Source organism: Mirounga angustirostris, unplaced genomic scaffold (assembly GCF_029215605.1).
Source record: "Mirounga angustirostris isolate CCGP_5_RB_7025 unplaced genomic scaffold, mMirAng1.0.hap1 SCAF_16, whole genome shotgun sequence".
NCBI classification, from domain to species: domain Eukaryota; kingdom Metazoa; phylum Chordata; class Mammalia; order Carnivora; family Phocidae; genus Mirounga; species Mirounga angustirostris.
In genome coordinates this window covers 12,944,719-12,961,818 of record NW_026991724.1, presented here as the reverse complement: position 1 = coordinate 12,961,818, position 17,100 = coordinate 12,944,719, and the positions used below count along the sequence as shown (strand labels likewise).

General features: G+C 45.2%; 1 pseudogene; it reads right to left on the bottom strand.

Moving 5' to 3' along the window:
- LOC123855284 (dnaJ homolog subfamily C member 7-like) overlaps positions 1 to 17,100 on the bottom strand; it is a 54,141-nt pseudogene that overhangs the window by 35,211 nt on the left and 1,830 nt on the right.

Genomic DNA, 17,100 nt, shown 5'->3' with positions numbered 1-17,100 from the left:
CCCTGGGTTTGATGATGAGTTTTTGGATACAACCAAAGCACAGTATATGAAAGCAAACATTCCAACTTAAGCTAAGAAAGCTTAAAAGGTATAAAATAAAAAGTATTCAGCCCATGTTATGCACTTTGCACGCCCAGAGTTTAAGTTCCAGATCCTGAACCAACCTCAGTTTCCTCCTCTGGGGTTAAGGGTCATGCCTTATAGGGTTGGGTTAAGGATTAAGTTGTCACTGCAGTATGACAATCAAAAAGTACGTTGTCGGGGTGCCTCAGTCAGTTAGGCGTCTGCCTTTGGCTCAGGTCCTGACGCCAGCGTCCTGGGATTGAGCCCCACGTTGGCTCCCTGCTCAGTGGGGAGCCTGCTTCTCCCTCTCCCTCTGCCTGCTGCTCTGCCTACTTGTGCTCCCTGTCAAATAAATAAATAAAATCTTTAAAAAAAAAAAAGTGCTTTGCCTATGTGATTTCCAGGGAAAAGGAGAGAAGTGGCCTCACGGCCAGGAGGGAAACCAGGGCAGAGAGGACCAAGAGGCAGCCTCAGCAGAGGTGTCACTCAAGGAAGGTTTCCCAATTGTGGATAGACACTGGAAAGTACCTGGCTCCAGCCCAGCCTCCACCAGGCCAGCTAGTCGGCCGGCCTCTGTGAATCACAGTTTCACTGGGGCCTGGGACAGCTCCTCCAAGGAGGCAAGCAGGAGGGCTACACAGACCACAGGCCAGGGCGGTGGAGGTGGGAAGGTACCTGGAGAGCAAGGGGGGCCAAAAGGACCACCACCCTGTCCTGGTGTGTCCCTTCTCCAGTAGGATGCTGGGAAGCCCCTAATCACCTTCTTCATCCGGAAAACAGCACATGCAAGGCCCACTCCCAGGGTGGCAGTGGGGAGAAAGCTTAAAGGTAGTTACTCTACCAAGCAGTAGGTGGAATGAATATTGCTGTCAGACTAGCAACTGACACAGAGCCTCAAGGGCGGCAGCAGCAGAGACAGGGGAATATCTGGGCTTCTGAACACATGGTTTATCTTCTCCAATCCTGTCTCCTTGTCTCTTCTATGGGAATAACACAGTCCTTTATCTCCCACCTTCTGTATGAATTAGCAACCTGCCTGGCACAGAGGTGTCCCTAAGTGAGAGCTCCCTGTGCCTTTATAACGTATGAATGCCACCCCAGCCAACTGGGTCATTCTAGATAAATCACCATCCCTGCCAGGGATTCCTCCATAATCCTGCTCAGCTCTGAGGACAAAGGAAGCCACAGCATTGCCACCATTAGGGGTAGAATTTATTGCCTTGCAGGTACTAGACTGGGAACTTGGACAAACTGAATCGTGTGGACAAGGTCTTGGCACCCAGAGAGCTAGGCTGGAAAAAAAACACTGTTGCAAAAAGGCAAAATGTACTCAGCTATGGGAAAAACTTTAAGCCCTGGACAAGAGTTTTTAAGGAGGGTCCCGTTTAATGGAAGAAGGGGGGCATTGAGCAACAGAGAGCCTGGCTCCCAATCAAAGCCAATGTTGTCTGCAGTTTTATCTTTGGACCCTGGGGACGCAAGCAGACTGGGCCTGCTTGCACAAAGAAGCCAGCCAGAGGGAGGGGGATAGCACTGATTCACCGGGCAAGGGGAGGTGACAGCAGCTGAATCCATACCTGTGAGAGTGTCAGACACCAGGAACTGTTGTCCAGGCACAGTGGGGTAGGAAGCAACCAACTTAGGGCAGGGGGATTTTGGAGATTTCCACCCAGTATGGAGGGCTGGAGCCAGACTGTCTAGGTTCAAGTTGCAGCTCTACCATCTACTGGCAACCTTGAGTGGGTGACTTAAACCCTTGACCTCAGTTCCCAACTGTAAAATGGGGATATAGGAGCACCAGCTGCACAGCTTTGTAGTAAGGATTTGAGGTCAAGCCTGTTCTGCATTTAACAAAGTGCTTGCCCAGAGTAAATGGCAACAGCTGTTATTACTGACATTCAGGAGAGGGCTGGAAGCAAGCCTTCCCACCTGCCTGCCACCTCCCCCTCTGACTTGGGTCCCACCTTCACATGGGCCTGTTAACGTGTAGCTGTCTGGACTAGATCACATCAGAGAGGCGCAGAGCCTAAGAGAGCCCCTGCCAACCCCACTGGCTCGTGCAGGAGTCTCCTCCGCAGCTGGCCAAGTCTCTCCTTCCACGCCTCCATGAACAGGGAGTGCTCCCCATGTGGATGACTCTGATCATAAGTCCTCTAGGTGGAGCTGCAAACTGCCCTTTAGTGGAAGTGATTTTTCTGCCAGGGACTTTCCAGTGTCTGGAATCCACCCATCCCACAAACACTAGGATCGCCCTGAGCAGGACCCCAGGCAGTCCTCCAGGAAGTCTCCAAACCCCACACTGAGCACCTCATGCAGAATGGCACTCCCCACAAGGACACACACACACACACCCCAACACCTGGGTCCACGAGGCAGAAAGTCTGGGATGTCCCCAGACCCGACACTAGTAATAGTTCACATGCACTACCTCACGAAACCCCTGTGAGGTAGGTACTGTTTTTACCCCCAATTTAAGAAATTGTGGTAAAATACACACAACATAAAACCTTAACCACTCCTAAGGGTACAGTGCATTGGTTTTAAGCACATTCACATTATTGTGCAGCCATCACTAACCTCCATCTCCAGAACTCTTTACATCTTGCAAAACTGGAACTTTATACCCATGAAGTAATAACCCCTCCAGTTCCTAGCAACCACTACTCTATTGTTTCCATAATCTTGACAACACTAAGTAGCTCAAACAAGTGGAATCACACAGTATTTGTCTTATTTGGCTTATTTTACCGAGCATAACATCCTCCAAGTTCATCCATGTTGGAGCCTGTCAGAATGTCCTTCCATTTTAAGGTTGAGTAATATTCCATTGCATGTGTAGACTACATTTAGTTTATCTGTTCATCTGTTGATGGACAATTGAGTTGCTTCTACTTTTTGGCTATTGTAAACAAGGCTGCTTTATTGAAAACATGGGTGTAACTATCTTTTCAAGACCCTGCTTTCAATTATTTTGGGTATATACCCAGGAGTGGGATTGCTGGATCATATGATAGTTTTATTTTTAATTTTTTGAGAAACTGCCCAACTGTTTTCCATAGCATTTGTACCATCTAACAATCCCAACAGGGTACAAGGGTTCCAATTTTTCTGCATCCCTGCCCACACTTGTTATTTTGTTTTTTAATAGTAGCCATCCTAAAGCAAATGCAACCTATAGGGAGAGCCTATTTTTTATCCCTACTTCACAGCAGAGGGAAGTGGGACTGGAGAGGTCCCAAGGTCCCACAGGCAGCACATTACACAGCTGGGATTCAAGCTCAGGGCTGTCTGCAACTGTCTGGTGCTCTCAACAGCCCCCATCCTGGCACATGCTTGCTGTCCAACTGGTCAGTGACCACCCTGGGGTCTCCAATGTCCTCAGAGCTCCGTTCAGGGCCTGGCTAGGGAGGAGGCAGTGATCTGGAAGACCTCCCCATCCCCACAACCCCAGCCCCCTGGATCTCCCAGACCCAGGCAATCCTGAAATTAGCATCCAACAAAGGCCTGACCCTGCACAGCCCACAGAGCCTTTGGCCTGGAGACCTCTTCAGGGGGCCTCCCTCTCCAGCTGGTATGGCTACAACAGAGAGTGGGGTTCAGGGCTGGCTCCGCAGCATCTAGAGCGGAGTGTAGGAGAGGAGGGGATGAGGGGCTGGAGAGGCACCCATGCAGCTCACGGATTCTGGTTTCTCCTGTGCAGGGGGGCCCAGACCAGAATGGCTGGAGGAAGGGGTAGGGCCAGGACAGGCCTGCAAGGTTACTCAAGCAAACGGCATGCAGATGCAGAGTCGGCGCATCCCACCTGCATGACCCTGGGCAAACTAGTATTCCCTACCTCTCAGTTTCTTCATCTGTAAAATCAGGAAGACAGTCAAATCTTGCAGAGAGCTACGGGTACTAAATGATCACTAGATCCACAATGCCAGGCTGAAAACTGGGGGCCGACTGTGCTGGCACCCCTGCCTCATCCCACACCCAGGCCTATCCCACCTTTATCCCACAGTGCTCTGCTCTCCACCAATGGGCGATGGCAGAGCCTTGAGATTAAGGGTCCAGCCTCCCAGGTGACTTCTTTTAGGAGTAACACATTTGAATGTATTAGTTCTGGTCGGCTTTTTGAAAAACAAATAAATAGGGGGCACCTGGCTGCCTCAGTCCAAAGAGCATGCGACTCTTGATCTCACTGGGTTGTGAGTTTAAGCTCCAAGTTGGGCGTAGAGATTAATTAAATAAACTTAAAAAAATACAAAGTAACAATAATACCTCCAGGCAAACAAAGACATGGTCACAAAGATATTTGCTACTGCGTTACTTATAACAATGATAACTTGGTAGCGCCCTGAATTTCATCCATGGGCACTAGTTGAACTAGCATCCTACCATGAAATTAGATAGTATATGATCACTATAAAGGAAATTGGAGCTCTGTATTTATTGGCATTTCCATGGCACTAAATGTTGAGTGGGGAGAAAACACAGGTTAGTAAGTAGGTCATGTATAGATGATCCCATAGAACATACAGAACTGCATGTGTGTTTATATACACTACAGATGCTCAAAGTATGGTTTCCTGATCAGTTGCAATAGCATCACCTAAGAGCTTGTTAGAAATAGAATCTTGGGCTCCATGCTGGGCGTGGAGCGTACCTAAAAAAAAAAAAAAAAGAACTATAGAATCTTGGGCCTACTTCAGGCCTTTGGAATCAGAATTTAACAAAATCCTCAGGTGATTCATGTGTAGGTTACAGTTTGAGAAGTGATAAAGTAAGGCATTGTCTGGAGAGTTTCCCAGTAAAATATTCTTAGGGGATGGTTACCTCTGGGGGAGTGGGGGAGTGGGATTAGGATTTTCTTTTCTTCCTCTGCTTTTCTGAATTGTTAGTTTTGTTTGTTTTTTTTTTTAGATTTTATTTATTTATCTGAGAGAGAATGAGCAGTGAGGAGGGGCAGAGGAAGAGAGAGAGAAGCAGACTCCCTGCTTAGCAGGGAGCCCGATGCGGGGCTCCACGCAGGGCTCGATCCCAGGACCTGGAGATCATGACCTGAGCCGAAGGCAGGCGCTTAACCCACTGAGCCACCCAGGCGCCCCATGAATTGTTAGTATTTTTTCTAATAAACATATGTCATAAGAACAATAAAGCCATTAAAATGCCTGCAAAGACGTAAGATCCGGGTGCCTGGGTGGCTCCACTGGTTAAGCGTCTGACTCTTGATTTTGGCTCAGGTCATGATCTCACCGTGGTGGGATCAAACACAGCATCGGACTCTATACTCAGCACAGAGTCTGCTTCAGATTCTCTCTCCCTCTGCCTCCTGCTCACTCTCTCTAATAAATAAATAAAATCTTAAAAATAAAAAGAAACATAAGATCCCAAACTACAAAACTCATAATAGTAGAAAACACAGGTAAAAAAACTTTGTAACAGTAGGCTTAGCAATTATTTCTTAGATAGGACACCAAAAGCACAAGCAACAAACGCAAAAATAGATAAATGGGACTACATTAAAACTGAAAACTTGTGCATCAAAGGACACAACAGAGTGAAAAGCCAACCTATGGAATAGAAGAAAATATCCACAAATATAATGGGTTAATATCCAGGATATATAAAAAGTCCTACAATTCAACAACAAAAAATTCAATAAACTGGAAAAAAAATGCACAAAGGACATAAACAGATATTTCTCCAAAGAAGATATACAAATGGCCAACAGGGGTATACAAAAAGATGCTCAGCATCATGTGTCACTAGGGAAATGTAAATCAAAAGCACAATGCACTATCACCCCACACCCATAAAGATGGTTACTATCAAAAAAGCAAACAATAACAAGTATTGGTAAGGATGTTGAAAAATTGCAAGTTCTCCAGGCGTGGTCACTGGCCCTTCCTGGCTGAGATGCACAGACAGAACTCTCCTGGCAGCCCCTGGGAAGCTCAGGAGGTAGGTTCCCAGGCTAAATGCAGCTCAGATCCCAGGGAACACCACCCCCTACTTGGGACATGGCCCTCACATGTAAGTGTGTAAAACTTACAGAAATCCCCTGTGGTTGCTGCAGGCCTGGAGGCCACCGTTGTCAAACCTCCATGGAGTCTCCTGGCGTTTAAAGGGCCACATTGCCCATTTCAGACAAAATGCCTCTACCAAGACTGAGTCAGGGACTGTCACCAGACAGTATTGCCTCGGGGATGGGGGTGAGGGGAGCCTCAGCTTCCGAAGACTTTTTGCAGACTCCCAGAAGGGAAGAATTATAGGAAGCCTACCAGCCCTGAACCCTCAACTGAGGCAGAAGAGGAGACCCACCCACTCTGGTGGTGGAGCTGGGATCAGAACCCCAGAACCCAGCACCCCAACTTCCAGGCCAGGCTCCCCCAACCTGAGCCTATCCTGTGCATTTATTTATTTGGGGTACCATTAAAGCCCCTGAGATGGGGTGGAAGGCTGGATGCATTTCAGGCCTCCAAAACCATCCCCAAAAGCTGCCAGAACAGGCATCCCCAATCCCACTTAAATCTCCACATCCTTAAGATGAAGTCCAAATTCTCACATGATTCTCAAGGTCCTTCAAAATTTGGTCCCCACTGACTCCTCTCACCTCATACCCCACTCTTCCAGCCCTGCAGCCTCCTGAACTTCCCACCCTTCCCCAAACTCTGCTTTCTCCCACTTCTGCTTATAGCCTGTTCTTCCTTGGTAAGCAGGGAGCTGTCCTGGAGCCCCCGGGCTGCTCAGTCACTGTCTCCTCTGTCCTGGGCTGTATGCCTGTATCAAAAGCATGGTATCTGTCTTATGCGTCTCGCCCGTTTCTAGCACCATGGCCACCCAGCCCAGTAAATGATTGTTGACCAAGAAAACAAAGCATGTGAGTTTTCTGCCTGCCCTTTATGGCTAATTCTTTATCTTCCCAAAGGCTCTGGAACATGGTCTTGACCTTCCACAGTAATGGGCCTCTATGTGCCAAATGCTTTACCCATGTTATTGCACGTGATTCTACGACACAGGCATTAACTTTCATTTTAGAGACGAAGAAATCGATGTTCAGTCTAATGACTGCCCACAGCCAGGATTGGAACCCAGCCTGACCAGCCTGTGCTCACTCCACTGCGCCTCATAGATGGCCTCCCAATAACCTAGTGGGTTAACAGGTGTGCCCCTAGATGTCTGGGGAATTCTCCACTCTCTCCAGGGATCACTTAAGCCTGCACTTTGACACAGGAGGCTGAGAGATGGAAGGGTGACATCTAGATCAGATGGCAGAAGGCCAAGAGTCTGGGGAACCTTCAGAAAGAAAGAGGTTGACATGACCTGCTGTCCTCCCAACACCCAGCTCTCCAGCCATAGTACAGATAGGTAAGTAAAAAAAAAAAACCCGCTAACAGGGGAGAAGCCTCTCACTCCAGTTATAATGGGGCTGCGAAAGAAGAGTCAAGAAGATGCCCTTGAGATGACCTTCTGCCCAACTGTTAAAATGGCCCAGGGAAAGCCTACCAGGAGTGCTTTAAGTGCCAGACATTGTGCCAAGTGCTTTACAAATCCTCTATCGCTAATCATTTTTATAATCTCTATTCTGCATGTCAACTAACTGAGGCACAATTATTAAGTGAGAGTTCAAGGTCAGGCAGTTATGCATACAAACCAAGGCTCGCCTGCCTTCAAAGGTCAAGTCTTAAACACTATGCAAATTGCCTCCTTCCTGAAAAATCCTCAGAGAAAACAAGTTCCTTACCCACCCCCTCATACCATCATGGTCCTGGAAATTAGAAATTAGTCACATAATTGAGCGAGCTCACCCCATGTATAATGTCAACTGAGCTACAAAAATGTTCTTGCCCTTTGCCCCAAGTGTTCATTCATTCTGGATGGAGAATAAACTCCAAGGAGAGCGGAAAAAAATCTAAAAAACTTTGAAAAAGTTATTTTCAGTGTTGTCCATAAAAGCCAAATTACTAACTGCAAAACACCTGGAAGCAACCCAGCTTCCCAACTGTGCTGGGACGGACTTGTTAATGTGGTGGACAGCATGTAAACCTTGAGTATGGCCTATAGTAGTTGGGTTTTGTGCATTTAAAATAAATGCAAAGTGTAAAAGTAGAACTCATTTTAATTTCAGAATCTGAACGAGGAAGGCTCACCTATGCCATTTTCTTTTTCCCTTTTAAAGAACTTAAAAATCAATTAATTTTTGATAAGGCAATTCATGCATGTGCTAATTCACACAGAGGACTTAAAGATCTAAAGACCTAAAGCAACATGCAGTGGGGCAGCCACCAGTAACCCGCAACAATCACTTAAAAATGTGGGTTTGTTGATTTACAAAACTCAAGAGAACACGGGAAAGTAACTTGCTTTATGGTTATTTGGATCTGCTTTTTCCCTGCGGAGCTGAAGAACCACGCAGAGAATTCACACCATTTCTGAGACATAGTTCAGAGCTGCTTGGCGGGGGGGCGGGGCGGGGTGCTGTCTTTTTCAAGTCTTGCTCAAACCTCTTGCTATGATCTGCGAAAGCAGCAGCTAAGTTGAGGTGAAGGCAAGAAAAGGAAACCATGTGAGAAAAAAAATGCCTTCTTACCTGTTCACCCAAGAGGACGTGGTCTTCCAGGGCTTTGCTGAGGATTTTAACAGGCTTTAGGACTGGAGCAGGTGCCCAGGAGCTGGGGGCAGTGGGTACCAGGTGGGAGAGGCTGCGGCTTCCCTTAGCCCGCAATCCGGGCTTCCCGACTGATGAGAAGGGCGGGGAAAGCAGGCCACTGCAGCTCCTGATTCAGAAACTGAAGCCAGCAAGGGCGGGGCAGGGCCACGTGTCCCCAGCCTGCCTTAGGAGTGCTGGTAGGAGGGGGCCACAAACCCAGACGATCAGCCAGGAACCGTTTCCTGACTCAGAGGGCCTGGCAAGTTAATGGCAAGAGTCCCCAGAATCAGATTTTGGCTCCCAAGCAGGTTGGGGCATTTTAAGCGGCTACCCTAGCTCCTCTCCATAACACATTTACTCTGGCAAAAAAACTCTCCTTACAAAACTTAATAAAACTGAATGATGTGGAAATGACTACAGTGCATGTGTACACAGAGGGACAGATTGAGAAAAGGCCTTTGATAAATATCACCACTGCCGAGGACCAATCAATTACCCAGTGTACAGATAGAGACATGAGCCCAGAGAGATGAAGTATCTAACCTAAGATCACACAGCCAGGGCTTCCTGACATGACTTCTAATGTAACTCATGGTAGGACACACAGCACAGGGAGTTCCTGAGGACACAGAAGTGAGGCCCTTTACTCAGCCTCATCTCTGAGAATAGGGACACTTTCACTTTGCTGGGGTCAATGGAATGCTGAGAATGGCTCTGCCCAGCAGAGTTCTGTGGGCACCACGGGGCAGCTCCATCTCCACCTAGTTTTCACAGTGAGCTCCCTATTATTTGGAGTTGTTAGGGGTGGGCCAACCCTCCAAAGGATCCTTTAGCTCTTCCACCAGTGGATATAACCAACAGGGATCAGGGGACAGGGGAAGAGCTGTGTTCAAAGCATCAAACTATTCAAGACAGTAATTTGTAGTGTTTCTCTGAATGGGAGCACAGAATTTTTATTAAGGGGCCCCTTATTAACATCTAGGATTCCACAGCATCTAGTTTGAAAAATGACAGCCTAGAAGATGTTAACATGTCTTACTCTGAATGTCAACGCCTGGCACAAGTGGTTGTTCAAGAAATGATTTCTCAGTTGGGGTGACAAAACTGGATTCCTGGTTTGGCCCTGAACTTCCAGCAGGACAAGGCCCACACTGGAATGCACTTGGCTAATTCTCCACCCTCATCCCCAAGGCTGTGACTACCCCAGCCTCACCCTCCCCTCTACAAGGCCTTGACAGAGTCACGGGGCCTGCTGGGAAGGCAGGACAGAGTGGAGATGACGGTGGCACAGCCACAGGATCTCATGAGAGCCTCACAGAAGTCCGAATAAACTCCACTGTGCCCTCTGGGTCCCCTCGCTTGGAATGTCACTTCCTTTCAAAGCCTTGCACATAGGACTGCGTTCAAGATGGAGATGGCTCTAGACATCCCAGGGTTTCAGACCCAAGTTCAGCAGCCGTGCCTCCTCATCCCCTGGAGGCTCAGCAAAAGCACTTTGCTGTTACCATGACCCCTGAAGGTTGATTTTATTCTACTTTACAGACAGGAAACTGAGACCATGCTTAGAGACTGGTGAACCCAGGTCATCGGACTCTGTGTTCAAGGCTCTGTCTATGGCCTTCACTCCTACTTGGCATTTGGCAGATAGGATTTTGATTGACTGTTTTCCGTGGTAAAGTGGCCTTTCTCCAGCTGCAGCATCAGCTCAGTAAAGGCAAAGGGTTCCCCAGCCTGCCTTAACACTAGGCCCTAATAACCCACAGTAAATGTTGATGCTTCTCATGACCATCATATCACTAGCCTATACACATCTATTCATGGCCCCAAATTATTAAACGTGTGAAAACCCTCCCCAAATGAACTAATTCAAAGTAACTCTCATTCCCTGAGATTTTGTTTGCTGTCAGAGAAGGCAAGTATCTAAGTTCTGCTGGTAGGGCTATGAATGAAAATGTGAAGGCTCTAGAAGGCAGAGGTGGGGAACTGAGATGGGTTTGCCTCTGGGATTACAACAAAACCCACTGGGTACTGGCTTCTAGATTTGGGAGGTGAAGGTAGGGTCGGGTGGTGACAGGCCTTGAGCTACTTCCAGTTGAATCTCTCAGCTTTTTGCCCCCAAACTGCAATTTACAACCTTGGTCTATTTATTTATTTGGCTTCATTTTGAGTAAGAAACACTGTTCCCTCATTCCCCACCTGACCTAATGATTTCTAAGTCTGATGACCACCAGATTGTGAAATATACATATGCCCAGACACCAGCAGAGTTTAAGAGTAATCTGGGGACAAAATCCAGCAATCTATTCTGACAAACAGATGATCCTAATGTCCAGCTGGAGTTAAAAAACCACTACACATTGCAACAGGTTTCTTTCTGTTTCTGGACTGAAAATGTATGGTTGCCCACCCTCCACCTCCTCATTTTTCAGATTTGGGATCTTCTGACTTTTTCCAGAAATCACAAGGCTGTGCCTGTTTTATCTGAGGAGATCAGAGACATGAGACTTAGACTCTTCAGAAACTTGTTGCCAGGATCTCTGGCAGACTCACCAAAACTGCTAGGTTATAAAACTTCTAGGTGCAAAGCAGACCTGCAAGGAGGTGGCACATAGTAGGTGCTTGGTAAGTATTGGTGGAATAAATATCTTCTAGCGGGTTGGTTATGTCTTCTGATGTTGGCCTTCAAGCTTCTACAGAAAGTTGGCTATGCCGGTGCAGACTGGTGAAGGGGACTCTTCTGAATGCTGTGTAGTGTGTATCTCCCGATTTCAGTTTGCTCAACTTCACACAAGCCCCATACATTGGGCTAACAGATCCTCAAATATAGTACATCAGCCACTGACCACAGGTGGTCACTGACTCCCTACCACGTACCCATGAGTAAGCCATCTGGCCCCCACACTGTTATTTTTTTGGACAAGGTTTGATTTCAGCAGCAGAGATGGTTCTTCTGAGGTCTTGATATAGCCCTTGAATGTGTTTTAAAGGTACAACAAATAAAATATTCACATATAATACTCCATATGCAAGTGAGCAAGTAGATGACTCAGGCAAACACGTGTCATTTCTTTTTTGAACAGAAACAAAATTTAGGAATTTTTTTTAAAAAATCGGAAGGCAGCTTGATCTCATCTGAAGAATGTTCCCAACATTTCTGGCTTCCCACTAATGAGAAACTCAAGAGAGGCTGCATCACAGGAGCAGCATACATTCTGAAGACCAGTGCTCCTCCCATGAGAGGTGTGAACTCCAAGACCCTTTCCCAGCCACAGCAGTCTTGCTAGCAATACATTCAAAAAAGCCAAGAAAATCAACATTCCATCCACAGCCCAACTTGGGCGCCCCCCACCCCAGGAATGCTATTCTTGGCAAGAGATCTTCCAAAGGAAACGACATCTGCAGAACCTCTAACTGTGAGGTCAGGGAAAGATGAGGCAGCTGAAAACTTTTCAGTCCTTTCTTAGATCCAAGTTACAGGGACCTAACAGAGCAGCAGGGTGGGAGCAATCCTAGCAACTAAGGGCAAATGTCTCAGGGTCTTAACATTATCCCTTCTGAGTTCCATGGCAGACTCCGATGCGTCGTCAGGCTACAAAGAGTTTCCCATTTACCTGGCTGCTCAGTTAAACCAAAGGAGTTGATTAGTCCCCCTTAAAACCTACAGAGATGGGATTTGTAACTCAGCCTCATCCTATCATCAAATTTTATTAAACACATTTTGTAGCTTCTGGAGCAACAGCTATGAACTAGACAAAATTCCTGAGCTCAACAGATTCAAGCCTAATTCCCTGTGCCAATGCTCCAGAAATTGTACTTGCAGACCACAGGCAAATTTATGGACAGACAGGTGAAGGAAGCTCAACAGCGATAATTCCTGGATATGACACCTAAAGCAGAGGCAACAAAATGAAAAACAAAAAAAAAAAGTGGGACTACATCAAACTAAAAAGCTTCTGCACAAAAAGAAAAATCAACAAAGTGAGAAGACAACCAACAGAATGGGAAAAATTATTTGCAAACCAAGTATCTAGATAGAGGGGTTAACATCCAAAATATACAAAGAACTCAGACAACACAATAGCAAACAATTAATCCCATAAAAAAACGGGCAAAGGGGAACATTAATTCAAAAGGATACACGCACTCCTATGTTTCCTGCAGCATTATTTACAGTAACCAAGATACAGAAGCCGCCCAAATGTCCATCAATAGATGAAGATGTGGTGTATATATACTATGGAGTATTACTCAGCCATAAACAGGAATGAAATCTTGCCATATGCAATGACATGGATAGAGCTAGAGAGTATAATGCTAAGTGAAATAAGTCAGAGAAAGACAAATACCATATGATTTCATTCATATGTAGAATTTAAGAAACAAATGAACAAAGAAAAAAAAAAACCCAGACTCTTAAATACAAACAACAAACTGATGGTTGCCAGAGGGGAGGGATTGTGAGGAGGGGTGAAACAGAGAATCAAGAGTGCACTTATCTTTTTTTTCTTTTAAGATTTTATTTATTTATTTGAGAAAAAGAGAGAGAGTGCGTGCACTTGGGCAGAGGGGGAGGGAGAGGGAGATAATCTTAAGCATGTGGGGCTTGATCTCACGACCGAGATCATGACCTGAGCCAAAAGCAAGAGTTGGACTGAGCCACCCAGGCGCCCCTAGAGTACACTTATCTTAATGAGCACTGAGCAATGTGTAGAATTTCTGAATCATTATTTTGCACACCTGACACTATTTTTTTTTTTAAGATTTTATTTATTTATTTGACAGAGAGAGAGACACAGCGAGAGAGGGAACACAAGCAGGGGGACTGGGAGAGGGAGAAGCAGGTTTCCCGCTGAGCAGGGAGCCCGATGCGGGGCTCGATCCCAGGAACCTGGGATCATGACCTGAGCCAAAGGCAGACATTTAACGACTGAGCCACCCAGGCGCCCCACACCTGACACTATTAACACTGTTAATTATGCTTCAATTAAAAAAATAGGCAAAGGAACTTAATAGACATTTTTCCAATGCAGATACATTATAGATAGATGGCCAAAAGACACATGAAAAGATGCTCAACGTCACCAGTCATTAGGAAATGCACATCAAAACCACAATGAGATACCACCTCAAGCCTGTCAGAATGGCTATCATCAAAAAGACAAGATAAGAAATGCTGGAGGACGCCTGGGTGGCTCAGTTGGTTAAGCGACTGCCTTCAACTCAGGTCATGATCCCGGAGCCTGAAATCATGTCCCACATTGAGCTCCCGGCTCAACGGGGAGCCTGCTTCTCCCTCTGACCCTCTCCCCTCTCATACTGTTTCTCTCTCTCAAATAAAGAAATAAATAAAATCTTTAAAAAAAAAAAAAAGAAGAAAGAAAGAAATGCTGGAGAGGATGTGGGGGAAAGGGAACCCTTGTGCACTGTCGGTGGGACTATAAGCTGGTGCAGCCACTATGGAATATAGTATGCAGAATCCTCAAAAAATTAAAAATAGATCTGCCCTATGATCTAGCTATTCCACTTCTGGGAATATATCTAAAGGAAATGAAAACACTTAAGTCAAAAAGGTATCTGTACCCACAAGTTCACAGCAGCGTTATTTACAATAGCCAAGACACAGAAACAACAATCACAGATTAATGAATAAAGAAACTGTGGTATCTCAACAAATGGTGCTGGGAAAACTGGACAGCTACATGCAAAAGAATAAAACTAGACCACTTCTTTGCATCATAAACAAAAATAAACTCAAAATGGATGAAAGACCTAAATGTGAGACCTGAAACCATAAAAATCCTGAGAGAGCACAGGCAGTAATGTCTCTGACATCGGCCATGCCAACATTTTTCTAGATAGGTCTCCTGAAACAAAGGGAGATAAAAGCAAAAATAAACTACTGGGATTACATCAAAATAAAAAGCTTTTGAACAAAAAAGGAAACAATCAACGTAACTAAAAGGGAACCTACTGAATGGGAGAAGACACCTGGCAAATGACATATTTGATAAAAGATCAGTATCCAAAATATAAAGAACTGATACAACTCAATACCCCCCCCCAAATAAATAATCCAATTAAAGAGTGGGCAGAACACATGAACAGACATTTCTCCAAAGACAGCCAACAGACACACAAAAAGGTGCTCAACATCATTCATCATCAGGGAAATGCAAATTAGAATCACAATGAGGTATCACCTCACACCTGTCAGAATGGCTAAAATCAAAAAACAAGACACAAGTGTTAACAAGTGTTGGTGAGGATGTGGGGAAAAAAGAATCCTCATGCACTGTTGGTGGGGATGCAAACTGGTGCAGCCACTGTGCAAACAGTATGAAGGTCCCTCATAAAGTTAAAAATAGAATTACCCTACTACTCAGTAATCGAACTACCAGGTTCTCACCCAAAAAATACAAAAACACTAACCAAAGGGATACATGCACCCCTATGTTTATAGCAGCATTACTTACAACAGCCAAATTACAGAAGCAAACCAAGTGTCCATCAATAGATGAGTAGATAAAGATACACACATACACATACCAACCACATCTTTATTACCAGAGGGTAGGTGGGTGGGGGGATGGGGGAAATAGGTATGGGGATTAAAAGTACACTTATCATGATGAGCACTAACACAGAATTATGGCATTACTGTATTACTGTACACCTGAAACACCAAACACACTGTATACTGAAACACAATAGAATACTCTATGTTAACTATACTGGGAAATAAAAAACTTAATAAAAGAAGCTGCGGTATATATATATGCAATGGAGTATTACTCATTTAAAAAAAAAAAACCACAAGGAAATCTTGCCATTAGCGACACCAGCAGACCTTAATTTAAGGGCATTATGCTAAGTGAAGTCAGACAGAAGAATACTGTATGATATCACTTATCCGTGGAATCTAAAAAAACATCAAACTCCTAAAAAGGAGATGAGATCTGCAGTCGGGAATGGAGGGGTGGCAGTGGTGCTGGAGCAAGGTGGTCAAAAGGTATCAACTTCCAGCCATAGGAAGTATTAGAGATGTAATGTAAAACATGACTATAGTTAACACTGCTATGTGATGTATATGAAAGCTGTTCAGAGAGTAGACCGTAAGTGCTCATCACAAAGAGAAAAAAAGTATTTTTGCTGCTTTTTATTCTATCTCTGAGAGGGTGAATGTAATCATTTCACAATATATATACATAAGCCAAACCATTGTGCTGTACACTTTAAACTTATACAGTGATTTATGTCAATTATACCTCAAAGCTGGGGGGATAAAAAGAAGAAGATAGCAGGAGGGGAAGGATGAAGGGGGGAAATCGGAGGGGGAGATGAACCATGAGAGACTATGGACTCTGAGAAACAAACTGAGGGTTCTAGAGGGGAGGGGGTGGGAGGATGGGTTAGCCTCATGATGGGTATTAAAGAGGGCACGTTCTGCATGGAGCACTGGGTGTTATGCACAATGAATCATGGAACACTACATCAAAAACTAATGATGTAATGTATGGTAATTAACATAATAAAAAAATGCATAGAAAAAAAAAATCTTTCCAGCTGTTAAAATTCTGGTAGAGAAATCAAGTCCAGAGAAGTCTCCTCAGTTAACAGAGCTGAAATGTTATCTGTATATCCCTCACCACTCTATCTTATCTAGCAACCTTTTGGGTACATCAACAGAGAATGTGATCAAGTCAACAGACACACCAAAGGTAAAGCAGTGTAAGGGGAAAAGAAAACATCATAACCTGCGTACTGGGTGGGGAGGGAAGGAGACTCCAGAAGGAAAATGGAAGACTTCACTGTCTCTTCCTGACCTAAGTCCCAAATACATTAAGAACTCGGTTTGGCTCAATAAGCTCCCACCATGTGCTGAGCTGGATACTGGGTATTTTAGGTATATGCCCTCATTTTATTCTCACACCAACCCTGTTTATCTCCATATTAGGGTGACGCCAACCTGCCTTACCAATGTCACAGAGGCAAAGACTTGACTGAATTCAGGCCTGTGAGTTCATGTCTAGACTTGTTTGCAAGTTCCCATTCCAGACTTAGCATTTCAGAATCTTTAGGGGCAAAGTGCCCAGGAATCTCTATTGAGTGGCTTAAGGGATGATTTTCATGATTAGGGAAATTTGAGAGAAAAAAAAAACATACAAACAAATTTGTACTCCCTGAAGACATAGGGTCACTTTTTTGGTAAATGTAGGGACCCTTAGGAACCAAGATGCTGTCTCAAGTAAGGCTGAGCAACACATTAAGGGACTTACATGTAGCTTATATGACAGCTCTCCCTTTACCTTCTACAGATGGGGGAACCAAGGCTCATAAGTTTTAAATGGCTTTCCATGGGGTGCCTGGGTGGCTCAGTCATTAAGCGTCTGCCTTCGGCTCAG